The sequence below is a fragment of the Microtus ochrogaster genome, unplaced genomic scaffold, assembly GCF_000317375.1.
Source record: "Microtus ochrogaster isolate Prairie Vole_2 unplaced genomic scaffold, MicOch1.0 UNK51, whole genome shotgun sequence".
NCBI classification, from domain to species: domain Eukaryota; kingdom Metazoa; phylum Chordata; class Mammalia; order Rodentia; family Cricetidae; genus Microtus; species Microtus ochrogaster.
In genome coordinates this window covers 706,858-716,974 of record NW_004949149.1, presented here as the reverse complement: position 1 = coordinate 716,974, position 10,117 = coordinate 706,858, and the positions used below count along the sequence as shown (strand labels likewise).

The following is a 10,117-nucleotide window of genomic DNA, read 5'->3' as shown; positions in this document are numbered from 1 at the left end:
AGAGAGAGAGAGAGAGAGAGAGAGAGAGAGAGAGAGAGAGAGAGAGAGAGAGAGAGAGAGAGAGAGAGAGGAGCTTGGGGAGGTGGCTCAGTGACTGAGAACATTTATTGCTTTTCCAGAGGACAGAAGCTTTGTACCCAGCACCCATGCAGGAAAGCTACCAAGTGATTCCAGAGAATCAGATTCCCTTGGCATCTGCAGGCAGCTATCCTCAATGCACACATGCTCACACACAAAAGCACATAGGTATGTACAAATAAAATTAATCTCTAAAGAGTATTTTTAATTAGGTAATACAATCACTCTTGACCAAAAATGGTTTGCACAATGTATGCCCAGAGGCCTTTATCTATAAATAAATGGCAAAAGCTTATTATTCTTTTTTCATTTATATGACCAGAGAATGTACTGGGAAATTACAATCGACACAAAGCAAGAGATGTGAACAAAAGGAAAGCAATACGCTGCTAGAACATTCCAGTACCATGTATTTAGACTGTCCTTCTTGGTTCCAGCATACATCCTAGATTCCTGGCTAACGGTGAAGAGCTAACGAGGAACAAGAACGCACAAATCACTTTCTAGGCACTAGCTCACTTAAACTCCTTTATTTTCACCTCCATTCTTTGGAAAATAGTAATATTAGCATCATTATTTGGAAAATTAACAGGCCAGTGCTGATCCAGATGCAGAACTCTCAGCTACCTCTCCAGCACTATGTTAGCCTGCATGCTACCATGCTTCCTGCAGGGATGATGATGGACTAAACCTTTGAATAAGCCAGTGCCAATGAAATGCTTTCTCTTATAAGAGTTGCCATGATCAAGGTGATTCTTCACACAATAAAAAATCTAATGAAGACAGTCATATCTACTCATTCACAAGAAGAGATCACTACCCTGGGAAGAGTAGAAGCCTTGCCTCTGTGATCCCTGCATTTTAACCTGTGGCTAGCTGGATTCCTGCTGAGAGTTGTAGCTGTACGGGGCTTTCACCAAAGACCATTATTTATTTGTCGCTTAGACTCGGAGGGTCAATTAGATGTGCGGCAGGACACGTACTCCATAGACTCTGAGATGTCTTCTGTACCTTTTACAGCTTGGACTTACTCAGTAAGTGTATACTTTTTAAAGAATTTTATAGCATTGTATTTTGGTCATATCTATTCTCATGTCCCCCTCAGCTGCTCTCAGATCCACCCTCACCTCCATATCTCCACAATTTGATATCATTTAAAAAAAAAGTCATTGAGTCCACTTTGTGCTGCCCATATATTCCTGTGTATGGGACCATCCACTGGAGAGAGGTCAGGCCAGCAGAGGACACACCCATAAATAAAATTGACTCTGCATCCCCCAGAAGCTAGCAAAAGCCCACAGTTTCTCTGTTAGGGTTGGGTCACAGGAATGTTCTCCCTCCATGCTCCAATGTTAACTGGTTTGATCTTGTGCAGGCATTATGCAGGTCACCGTCAGTCTAAGAGGAAAGTGGTCCTGCTATGCCCAGCAGGCACAGTTTTCCTACTGTCCTCCTCGACCAGTGCCTCCTACAGTCTTTCTGCTCTCTTCTGAAATGCTCCCTAAGCCTTGGAGCTGAAGAGATAAAGATGTTTTATTTGTTTGTGAGCCCTCCATTGACAGATAGTTATTCTTTGTATTTTGACAGTTGTGGATTCTCAAACTTTATCGGTGACATTTCTATGTGCAATAGATGATGGTTAACACATTAATCATCTGCCCCTGTGCACCTCCGCCCTCCTGTATCATGATGAGAGTACTCTATGTGCTCTTAGCTCAAGCCAGCCCTTCTGTTCTGTACTCAGTCCCAGGCATCTTTCCTATTTAGATTATCTTTCCTACACAGTTTTCTTATCTCCTTTGTTCCTATTTCATCAGTAAACAAATAGCCAATTCCATTCATACTAGAAGACGAAACAGAAAACACACTTCCTTTGATGACCATATCTTTTCTTTCGCGGCCTGAAAAATAAAACATCATGTGATATTGGCCTATACTCCTCCCCTGTAAGTTTTCCTTTCCTTTATTCAAATCTCCAGTCAGACTCTGTACTCAACATCCTACCGAAACCCAGTCTTTGTATCACCAAAAACATTTACTACAGTAGTGGTCATGGGAACAGGACTTAACACTTAGCCAGTCGGCAAAGTTTCCAGTAAATTAATGAAGGTTGCCTCTCTAGGGAATCTAGGATGCAAGGGTCAGGAGATACGTTTAGCTTACTTACTCTAATGAGGATTCAAATAAGTAATTCTTGAAGTCAGAGGTGGAGGTGGTGAGGGAGAAGGGACAAGGAGTGAGCAGGCTCTGTAAATGAAGAATTCGCATCATCAGTGCACAAGTCATCAAATTTAATATTACACAATGGGGGGGTAGTTGTACAGATTGCAGGGATTCTACTCCTATAGACGGCACAAATTGGAGTTAAATACGCTTTCATAATTCTTTGTAGTGTGTTCCTTCTACTCATCCCATAAGATGAACCGGTTAGCTTTCTATGGAGTTGTGTTTCTGTATTTCTTTCCATAGTAGGAGAGAAAATTTTTCCTTTTCTTATAAATGCCTCTTCAAAACTAGACCAGTCTCTTAGTCTGTCGTCTTTAGCACAAAGTGAGTAAGCAACCCAAGCATTACTTTTTAAAAATATCTATTTATTTATTTTTGAGACAGGGCTTCTCTGTAGCTTTAGAGACTATCCTGGAATTCACTCTGGTTCTAGTTTGTTTTTATGGAACTAAAATTCTGCATTTTTACAGCAGGTGCTTTTTCCTAATTTAGATATCTTTTCTGAGAAGCAAGTCACCTAGTCTTTCTGTGAAATCATGTGGCTTTGTGTTTATATGCTGGTGAAATGTCTTGAATTTATATTTTCATGCCAGTTGTCAATTTAAAAAACTCTCTTGATCAAAAAAAACCTAATTAATATATCTAAAATACTGGGAAAACATTATTTATTGTCACATTATTTACATATTTGTTGTCTCAGGATGTGCTGTCACTGAAGTATGTTCATATGTCAGTCAGAGTTTTAGATTGAAAACAGTAGAAATTGGAGACATTTGCATTGGGAAGATATCAGAGCTGCAAGGGCAGTCTCGGAGAACTACTGAGTTCAAGAGAAGCACAGAGAGGTAGCAGAGGCCATGGAAATTATCACATGGCAAGCACCATCCACTCTGTTTACCAATGACACAGCCACACTGGAGCATCAGAGCTTCAGGAGAGGGAAGCAAGAACCACCACACTGTGCCATAAACAACCCATCACCATTCTGTCCCCAGAAGACTATCACATACACTTCAATTCCACAGTGATTCGTGCACATTTCTTCCCATCATCGCTAAATAGGAGGAGATGGTCTGAAAGAAAGCCATGTGGGAGAGCTAAGAAAATGTGGAAGGTCAAACACAGGTCTTCAAAAAATTTCCTCTGTCGTGGATAGCCGCACTTCAAACATTTGCAAATAGCTAGTTGATAGCAGTAAGCACTGAACAGATACAGCTGTTGAGAGTCTGAGAGCTGGTGTTGTGGTACCAAAGTCCTCCAAACTTCTCTCAGAAATAGATTGAAAAGATGGAGAGATGGATTCATGCATCTGTTGCCCTTCCAGAGGATCTGCATTCAATTCCCAGCACCCACAGGTGACTTATAACCAACTCTGACTCCAGAATCAAGGGACCTGATGCTCTCTCCTGGTCTAGGATGACACCAGTTACATACATGGTGCACAGACAAACATGAAGGCAAAATGCTCATACACATAAAATAATACCAATGTTAATATTAATAATAATGTTTTAAAAAAGAATGTGTAGACATTGGGCTACTTCAATAAAAATACTGAGATAGTATAATAATTCAACACAACATGGCTTAAATGAAATCAAGTCATGGGAAAGAGCTTCAACTTACACAGAGACTTATCTGGTCAAGTTAGACTGTGTCTGAGACACTAGTGAGCTTTCTTGGCACACCCGAGATTCCTCACCTGCCATTCCACACATGCCCTTTGTTGTCATCTGTAGTCTCTTCTGCAGTTTTATATCTTTAGTTGTGTTAAATTTTAGTTTATTTCCAAAATTATTCATTTGGGTTTAAAATATTGTCTTCTCAGGGTTCCTACTGCTGCAATTAAACAGCAGGACCAAATGCAAGTTGGGGAGGAAAGGTTTTATTTGGTTTATACTTCCACATTGTACTCCGTGATTGAAGAAAATCAGGACAGGAGCTCAAACAGGGCAGGAACCTAGAATCAGGAGCTGGTACAGGAGCCAAGGAAGAGTGCTTTTTACTGGCTTGTGCCTCACAGCTTGCTCAGTCTGCTTTCTTATAGAACTCAGGACCACCAGCCCAGAGGTGGCCACACCCACAATGGAATGGGCCCTTCTCTATAAATTACTAATCAAGAAAATGCCCTACGGGCTTGCTATAGCCTGAACTTAAGTAGGCATTTCCCCAACTGAGGTTACCATCTCTCAAATGACTCTAGCCAGTTTCAAGTTGGCATAAAATTAACCAGCACAAATATCTATCACTATTAGACATAAGATTTTCCAAATACATGTGTGTGGTTCTCAGAATTTCTCAGAATTCCTACTGATAGTGTCATCTTTAAAATATATAGTTATCTGCAGGATATAGGAACAGAGACGAACAACTTGAAAATGTTCAGAGAGTCAAAGACCTTGGAACACTCAGTCCTAAATGAAATCTCTCCATCAAATCCTTCCTCTTGGGGATCAAGGAACAATGTGAAGGAGGCAAAAAGATTGTAAGTGCTGGTGGGTCTGGAGGACACCGAGGAAACAGTGTCTTCTAGACACGGCAGAACCGATGTACAGATGAACTCACAGAGACCATAGCAGCAGGCAATGGCCCACATAGGTCCAAACTAGATGGGGTTCCAAAAATAGGAGGTACGGTGATTTAAAAGAAAATGGCCCCCAAATGGAGTGGCACTATTATAAGGTGTGGCCTTGTTGGAGTAGGTGCGGCATTATTGAAGAAAGTGTGTCACTATGGTGTTGTGGAGTATTAGTTTAAGATGTGGCATTTGTTTATGCTGTGGAATAACTGTTTAATGGTGCAATACTGTGCTGCATTTTTTTATGTTGCATTTCTTTGGCACTGTAAAGTTGTGGTACTTTGCCTCTCTAAAACACCTGATTGGTCCAATAAAGAGCTGAACAGTCAAGGGCTGTCCTTCTTACACACGACCCCCCATCCCCCCAAGCCTGCTTGGTCTGCAAGGTCCTTCACTCAGGAACAGGTTTCTGCTCCTACACTAAGGCTACCCACCCAGAGAGGTGAGTGCCTGCCTACCGGGCAGGCCACAAGGACCCCCAAAGGGAGCGCGGGCACCTTCAGCTTACCCGGCAGGGTCTCCTGTGTTCTACTCGACCCAGCCCTGCCCTCCAAGCTCGCCCGTTTGTCCGCCGGTCATTGGATTACCAGGCATCTATGTTTCGGTGGTTATTAGTGTTAACTCTAATGAAGATTTATAACGAAAAGAAACAAGATGAGCAAGGAAAAATATGACATGTATAGTTTGAGCAGAAATGGAGCAGAGGAAGTAGAATGGAGCTAAGTTCTGCGTTCAGGGAGATAAACAGATTAAGAAATGGATAAAGGAAGTGGTGACCTCAAGGCAAGGTTCTACCCAGCTAAGCTTCCAACCTGTGGAAAGGAATTAAAGAAAAACTCAGAACGGAGCGCGGTGGTGCTGGCCTTTAATTCCAGCACTGCTGAGGCAGAGGCAGGGAGATCTCTCAGTTTGAGGACAGCCTGGTCTACAGAGTGAGTTCCAGGATAACCAAGTGAAGGTAACAATTGAAAACAGAAAGCTGGTGAAGATGTAGTTAAACAAGGGATCATGTTCCAGCCCCACCAAGCAGCAGAAATTGGCAGCTTCAGTTACATGGTTCTGGCTTTCAAGACAAGGATAGAAGGGAGGGGTTATAGAATCTTCCTCCTTGACTAAGGAAAGCAACTGACGCCAGGCAAGTGTAAGGAGTATCGTGAATGGAGGCCTAGAGAGGCCATTGTGTGAAGCCGTGAAAGTGAAGCTTGGGTTGCCTTGGAGACCCCAGGATGTGTGAGATGCCAGAGTTGTGAGATACCTACTGAACAGAGATTCTCACAGGGAATGGAGCCAGCCTAAGAGAGAGAAGTAAACCACAGTAAACAAAACTGACATGAGTTGGAGATCTGAAGAGCACTAAGATATCAGACATAAAGATAGAGAGGTTAGAGTTTGCCTGGCTGGTTTTCAGTCTTGCTTTGGTCCAGTATTTTCTTACTATGCTCTCTTCCCGACATTTTGAAACAGTAACGTATACCTGTACTGTGCCATTATATGTTGGAAGTGTATGATCTACTTTTTTATTTTGACTTTGCAGGGGATTACAGTTAAGAGATTGCATGAATCTCAGAAGAGACTTTGAACTTTAGACTTTTAAATAAGTTTGAGACTGTTATAGACTCTGAAGACTTTTGAAGTTGGACTAAATACATTTTGTATTATGATATTGTTACAACCTTCTGGGAGGTGGTAGCTTGAAAGAAAATGGCCCCCAAACAAAGTGTCACTATTAGAGGTGTAGTTTTGTTGGCGGAAGTAGTCACTGGGGAACCAGTCTTGAGGTATCCTATGCTCAAGCTATGCCCAGTGTGACACACAGTTGCTTCTTTTGCCTTAGGATCAAGATGGAGAACTCTCAGTTCCTTCTTCGGCATCATGTCTGCCTACACACTGTCATGCTTCCTACCATGAAGAAAACGAACTAAGCCTCTAAAACCATAAGTGAGCCCCAATTCAATGTCTTCCTTGATAAGAGTTGCCGTGGTCATGGTGTCTCTTCACGGCAATAGAAACCCCAAATAAGACAAGAGGTGAAAAACATGACCCTAATCCTTGACCCGGGAACCCTAGAAATTAATTCAAATTGACAACCATTCACAAAGAAAAAATCAGTTTTCTCCAGTATAGTAACATTGTATATACAAACCACATTTAAGGCAGGCCATATGCCCAGTAGATGGCAGACACAAAAACAACTCAAGCTTTATTTGTTTCATATTGCTTTCTTTGGCCTTATTTCCCTCTTACATTATTGGTTTTTTTTTTTTGTTTGTATATTAAGGTATTCTGTGTGTGTGTGTGTGCGCTGTTTTGTTTTATTCTTGTTCATTTGTCTTTATTTTTTTTATTTGTGCCCATGTGTTTTCTAAAGAGAGAAAGAAAGAAGACACAATGTATAGAGTGATAGATAGGATCTGGCAGGAGGCGAAATCATGATTAGAACATATTGTATGAAAAAAGCATTCTCAATAAAAAAATCCGAAGTTTCATTAAATTTATTCTCTAAAAAAGAAAATTACAGAATTGATTAAAACAACTAGAGGGACATTATTTTCATACACTAATATAGTCTCATAATTTTTCTCTAATTTTCAATGTTTTGTTTTGATCTGATTATTTTAGAAATGTTTTCATTTTATCTGTAAAACCTTCCATTTCCTTGTACCATGATATAAATCTCTGAAAATTTCAATTATATGTATAATTTTTTGAATTTTTATTTTCTAAATGTTTATTTCATACAGAACCCAGTTCTTGATTTATAGTGGGAATTTAATATGTTGGACTTCTTAATAAATATAACAGTGTTTGAACTACAATTTTCTTTTCTTTTTGTTATATCATTATATTTGTTTTCTTTGTTTTCCTTCTTATATTTGATTTCCTTTCAATATGAAAGCAATTAAAGTCTTATTTTCTACAGAAATAAAATGAATTTCAAAAAACAAATAAAATGAAATTAAGTAATTCTTTTTAGACTAGCATTTCTCATATTCCAGAAACTCAAATTATTTACTCAAAATGTGTAATTAGAATTTTTATATAAGTTTTATATTTGGATATATATAAGTTGTATATTTGGATTTCCTTTTGATTAAAAAGCTATAGCATTAGAGGCTAAAGATTGGAATCTGATCCATAATTTAGTAACATGACTTTCTTGATCTTGGTGCTGGCTACACCTAAAGTTAGATAACTCTAAAGAAAGCCTTCGTGGTGTTGTGTGGAAGTCTGGGTTCATCTGTTCGGGTTTTGTCTAATTTTGTTGTTGGGTTGTTTTATTTTGGTACTGGAAATTAAACCCTATGTTGGGCTCTTAGACCCTCTAGTACACACGCTACTGTGGATTACATCCCAGCTCCACGGGGGCATTTTCATGAGGAGATGCTGATATTGAGCTTTGCCGAACAAAGACGAGTATATCTAGAACATTTCAATTTGAAGAACTTACTCTGGAATAATGTTTCAGCGTAGTTCAAATACTTGTAAGGTGTTCTGTTTTGAAAAGCTTATCGAATTCCTCCTAGTCCTGATCCTCTGATCTGATCATAGACCAAGCTTAACACAGAGCATGTGGGAAAACAGTGCACGGGCTGCTTCTCTGTCTCCTACTCCCTTTGTGAATCCATTTCTAGCCTTTGGACAACACACTTTGAGATAATTATGATGTCCTATGACATCAGAAGTGACTTCAGAAATCTCACAAACAGACACAGGAACTATAAAAACAAGAAATTTCATAAAAGGCCCATCTGCCACATTGATCTTGGCTGAAAGAGACACTTTCTCATGAATGACAGATCTGTGTTCAAATCTCATCATTTTTTATGACTAGAAAGCTTCTTTTTGAAAAGATGAGTCAATATCATATTAAGAGTAATGAATTTTGCACTTAGTTGAATTACATGGTTGGACAATGATTCTATTGTGGTCAGATTTCCTAGAGAGAGGTCAGTATGCAGCTAAAGTAAAAGGATTGGCCTTAAACAGATTGTCAAGATGAAGGTAAAAGCGTCAGGAGGACACAGTTTTCATGATGAGCCTAGTGAGTACCATTAAATAATTGAGCACAGGGCCAAGAGCTTAGGCTTTGGAGTTTATGGACATGTAGGTATATATAGTACGTTTTCTCTGCCATGGTTCAGTTTCATGCAGCCTGCCTCAATACCCTAAAAGAATGGATGTAACTGTTTTTAATATCCCTTAGAAATAATGAGTGTGGAAACAGAAAGGGTCTTTCTTCTTAGAGGATACAATGCATTGGTTCCAAACCAAACGGGCTTAGAGCGCAGTGGAAACGGTCTGGTGGGGGAAAGTTGGCTAGTGGGGAGAGGGACCACACAGTCTCTGTTCTGGTAGGACCAGAACAGCTTTTCAGCAAGTGGTCAATGCTATAGTTCTGCCATTTGAGCTCAGTGTGAGAAAACCTGGATCAGGTTTGGAAGGAGATACATATGCAAATGCTGGCACCCAACTAGCTAGGTATGATGACTGGTCTTGGCAGAAAAGGAGAGTAATACCCCCAAAGGCAGTGAAGCTGCATCAGGGGCTAAGACAAAAAGCTGTGCACATCACAGAGAAGACTCAAGGCCTCACTCATAACACAGGATGAGAAGATAAAAAAGCAAGAATGGACAAAGCACAGAAACTTTCTCCAAACACATAACAGACACACTCGAAACTGAAAGTGGCAACACGGGAGGACGGTGCTGGAGTTTGGAGGGGTTTAAAGATGGTGCACTGAAACTACTTTGGGGTGACTTGTTTTCAGCAGGAAATCAAGAGAGAACACCTGCTGGGAAACTTGAATTCCACTGAGTTTTAAAACAGTGTGTACAGTGGTAAATGAATAGTTTATAATTTGGTAAGACTGTTCCTCAATACCTACTTTATTTAAATGCCGTATAACCATGATATCTGTGACCTCTATGAATTCATAGGACAGAAGAAAACTTCCTGTGGAATTTTCTATATTTATTGCTGCATAACACACACATTTGCAGTCCTCTGTATGTCTTTTCCATTGAATTCAGTTAAAATTAACCTGCACCAGCACCTGCAGCGCCCTATCTCCTGTCCTGCACCAGCACTGCCTGCAGTGCCCCGACTCCTGTCCTGCACCAACACTGTGTGCAGTGCCCCATCTCCTGTCCACACCAGCACTGTGTGCAGTACCCTGTCTCCTGTCCACACCAGCATTGTGTGCAGCACCCTGTCTCCTGTCCTGCACCAGCACTG

General features: G+C 40.4%; 1 protein-coding gene across 1 annotated transcript in view; it reads right to left on the bottom strand.

Moving 5' to 3' along the window:
* Inpp4b (inositol polyphosphate-4-phosphatase type II B) overlaps positions 1–10,117 on the bottom strand; it is a 762,195-nt gene that overhangs the window by 585,623 nt on the left and 166,455 nt on the right. The gene's annotated exons all lie outside the window — the stretch shown is intronic.